This window comes from Mustela putorius, unplaced genomic scaffold (genome assembly GCF_011764305.1).
Source record: "Mustela putorius furo isolate JIRA1106 unplaced genomic scaffold, ASM1176430v1.1 tig00003858_pilon_pilon_pilon, whole genome shotgun sequence".
Classification (NCBI taxonomy): domain Eukaryota; kingdom Metazoa; phylum Chordata; class Mammalia; order Carnivora; family Mustelidae; genus Mustela; species Mustela putorius.
The window spans coordinates 23,474,968-23,479,472 of NW_025422010.1; the positions used below are offsets into that span (position 1 = coordinate 23,474,968).

Genomic DNA, 4,505 nt, shown 5'->3' on the forward strand with positions numbered 1-4,505 from the left:
TTAAGAGGACTTTTGTTTGGAATCATGTTAGCAATGCTTAACACCAGGTGAGGGAACATTGGCCTGGTAGCCATGACGTGAACTATTGGGACACATGAGGTTGCCAAATGAGAGAGGGGACAGAGCCAGTTCATTATTCTGCTCCCCTCTTCTTTATTAAGGGAAAGTGCCTCCAGACTTAAAGAATAATGAACCAGAACAAGTTCTGATGTATTTGCAGTGAGATAAAATCTAGTTACTCTAAATAGAGTGAATTATCTTGCCAAGTATTGAACCATCTTGTAAGTTCAATCAGGAAGTATTTGTGGTCATCTTTGTGCAATCAGGGGTGAAAGAAATTTGAATAAACTGAAGATGCAAAAAATTTTGGTTCGAGTTTCAAAAACAACTTCTAGAAATTATAGACTGTTCAATTTGACTCTAATCTCTGATACAATTCTAAAATGTATTCATCAAGTTGTTTTAAAGATCTGAGCAAGCTAACAATTCACTAAAAATATTAAAGATATTTTTTTTATTTGTTTTGAATTATATGTCAGGAAAAACTCAACAGAGTAAACCAGGATTCTGCCATACATCTGATACTTTCTCATGATATTCTCGTGAACAACATGGAGAAATGTGGCTTGAATAGTAGTATTGTTAGATTATTTACTAGTATTAGACTTATTCAGAAGCTAGCGGCAATCTAAAAAGAAAGAAAAAAAAGAACTTGCACTCCATATTGTGATCTCCAATGTCTTACATGGTCTGCTCCACCTACTTCTCTCCTGGTTCACTAAGCTTCAGTCATGCTAGTGACTTTCTATTCTTAATCAAGCTCCTTCCTTCCTGTTTGCATCTGCTCTTCCCTTCTGCCTGGAATGTTCTTGCAGCTCTTTGAATAGCTGACTCCTTGTCAAACTGGAGGCATTAGTTTAAATGCCACCTATTCAGGAACTATCTCTAAATTAGAGGGCCACCGGCCCAACTCAGTCATGTTCTATCCAATCCCTTTTTCCCACCGCACTATTTTCTATCTCCTCCATGAAAACCTCAGCTTCATAAAAGCTAAGACCTTGTTCATTTATTCACCAAGACTCCACAAGGCTTAGCACAATGCATAACATGTACCAGACTTCTGTGAACACTGAATAAGTAAACTCATGAAATACAACCCGATATTGTGACACCATATCCTCTATATGGCCTTTTAGAATATAATATTTTTATCAATGTCTTATTTTGAGGTATAGAAGACCTGGGTCTTTTTTGTTGTTTTTTCCTCCTTATGTTTTACCAAGGTAAATACACTACATAGTGAAATAAGAATTTAAAAACATCCTGAGAGAGTAAGGCCAAACCCACGCAATAAAAGGACATAACAAGAATACATGGAAAATATCACACCTAGAATCAAAGGAATCTTGTGTGCCTGTCTAGGACAGGGCAACTTGGTTTGTCATCAGGATTTGTAAGAAGTACCTTGAGTTTAAGTCCATCAGTTTTGTAATGCACCAACAGTGTTATGTATTGAACACACACACACACACACACACACGAGCCTTGAAGTCAAAAGAGGGTACTTGCAGACCAAATGATATACTTGCTCAATTCTAGGCATTGACATTTAAGAAAACTGGAAAAACACTAGATGTGGTTGAAAGAGAAAAGTGATTATGAGTGTAGAGGCCAAGGGCAGGCTATCTCAAGAAGGGACACCTCAGCATGAAGATTATTTTTGATTTAAAAACAATCAAAATACGGCAGATGCAAGAAAAGCTCTTTCCCTCCTTCACAACTGCCTGCTCCAAGAAAGGAGCTTCTAGCATAGAGGACTACATTATGATGAGAATTACATCTGGTAGACAGGGAAAAAAACCTCAAGGCCACTGTACTCAAAATCCTGTTGTCCTATTGTTTGTGAAAGGGCTAGCAAACAAAGACCAAAATTTTTTTTCATCTTCCTATAAATTTCATTCTTTCCCTTTCAAGTCCCAAACTTTTATACCCCCATTATCCTTAGCTTTTTGTTTTGTTTTGTTTTGTTTTGTGTTTTTTGGTTTGTTTGTTTGTTTGTTTAAAGATTTGAGAGAAAGCACGCACACACACACAACAGGGTGAGCATAGTCGGGGGGATGCAGAGGGAGCGAGAATCTCAAGCAGATTCCACAACTAGCACAGAGCCTATTGTGGGGCTTGATCCCACCACCCTAAGATCATGACCTGAGTTGAAATCAAGAGTCAGACATCCAACTGTCTGAGCCACCTAGGGACTCCAATTTGCAATTTTTAATATAACAAGTTACCAACAAGGTCTGACCTAATAATCAAAAATTAAATAAAAATCTCAAAATTTAAAACCAAGAAATAAGCTAAATCACACACAATTTTTGACCAAATACTGGAATATTTCCCAAGTAAAAAAGTAAACTACATTCCATGTTTCAGAAGAGAGACATTAAGGATTCATGCCTTTATCTACAAACATATCTATTATGAATTCAAGTTTGGTCCATTTTCTAAAGAGATCACCCCTCTTAAAATGCTCCTTCTCACATCTGTTTAATGAATTAAAACACCTTTATTTCTTAAGCAGTTGGTGTCTTACTGTAAAAGGGTATGGCAAATCCAGATCCAAAGTACCCAGCCATCATAATTAGTAATCACCACTCGTTTTCCACTGAAAATGGCCAATTCTTCCTTGGGACCTCCTCATAGTGGCTCCTACAGAACACAGAGGTTGTAAACTTCTGGATGCTTTGTCCCAACATAGCGCTATTTGAAGTTTTGTGAAAGGTGCAGAGATTGAAGACAGTAGAAAATTCTATTCTCTTTAAAGTGACATACCTCATTTTGTCTGTCTTTGGAATGTCCATTTCTGTGTAGAGATGTACAAAATTATTTTCTACTCTTAGTCTGTCTTATGTCAACATGATTCTTAGTTCAGCTAGAAGAATCTTGAAGGGCAGAGGAAAATTCTCTCCTACAAGAGTCATGGAAAACTATCCTAATAAGTGAATCTAAAGCTTTTACCCAATAGCCTCAATAAGAGAGGATTTTCTAACACTTTCAGAGTCTCAAAATACGTTAAATTATGTCATAAGACAATGAATTCCTTGTCAGATTTCTATTGCATAATTAGCAGTTGGGATACACTGGAGGAATTTCCACAAAACAAGCTTATTTGGTTAATGACCAATGATCTACAGAATTATAGCTTAGCTTCTGTATTTTCCAGTTTCACTACTTTAGAGTATTTGCATCAAATACTTTCATTTTTCTATTTTACAAAACACTAAAAAAGTTGGTTAGAAAGTATATGTGTTTTGTTAGCCTGCAAATAATTACTTTAGTATTTAATTATATGTTGGCGGACTATGGAGACATCAAGATCAGCTACCCACCCAGGAACTGAATAAGCTTATAAACAATAAACAAGATCTGGCTTTGTAGTAGTACCCCCAGGAGGTTCTCTAAATTTGTATCTCAGGAAGCTAGAGACCTGAATACCATAGAGGGAAAGCAGATTTGTAAGAGGCTTATGATTTTTTAAGGCAGGAATACAACTGTATCCCATTTGGAGAAAAAAAATGTACAAAAGGGGGACAGTCAGCCTCAGGAATAGGGCATGAGGGTGAAGAGCCTAACGTTGACTTTATCCAGTCCCAAAATAAAACCTACTTTTTGGTTCTTCTAGTAATCTCTAATGATGGATGGCTCAACAGGTTAAGAATAGCTTTGCTGAAATATGCCTTAAGGCTGCCTTTTCACTCCACTCACTAGGCAGCTCTAGTTAGGTCCACTTCTCAGGGAAGCTGGTAGATGTATTCCTCTCCATCATGAGAAAAGCATATCCCCATTCTAAGTTTTCCATATGGTTTATATACTTCAGTGTCCTGCCATTTTGATTAGCATGAATCAGCCTTTGCAAGTCTATGAAGTGCTGAACAGAATAGGGAGGTATATTATGGGCTCTAGTAATAATATAATGACACCTTGGATAGAGAGGCTTGTGGCCCTCATCTGACCACTGATACTCTCTTTCGAAGTTCATCATTCTGTACTGACTATATGCTTTAGCTACTTAGCTAAGGCAGACTATAAAGAGATGTTTGATTTCTGTGTATGAAAAATAACCACTGACTATATAGGTAATAAGAAACCTAAAGGTTAGAAGGTAATTCATACTGTTACAGAGCACATGAGATGATCTGGAAAGAAAATGTTCCGAGATCAAAGAAAAGGACAGCTTTTAACAACTGGGTTGTTTTAAACCTTGAAAGCAAGCAAAGAAGCAAGACTCTTTCACAGGGATAGGACTGAGAACGAATAAGGTTCGTCGGAAGTTTGGCATTTGGAGAAAACCTATGCAATGATCTCTAGACCTGAAGTCAGTCCACCTTCACTAAAGATTCGGTGGAAAGGATTTCAGATGAAAACTCCAAAATGACAGATGCAAGAAAAGGCTGCTGACTCAGGTTCATGCACTTAACTAGGAAGAGGACAATGCAGTATTTGCCCAT

General features: G+C 37.2%; 1 pseudogene; it reads right to left on the reverse strand.

Moving 5' to 3' along the window:
- Positions 1-2,563: 2,563 nt before the first annotated feature.
- On the reverse strand, positions 2,564-2,753 carry LOC123387667 (annotated as a pseudogene).
- Between the last annotated feature and the right edge of the window lie 1,752 nt (positions 2,754-4,505).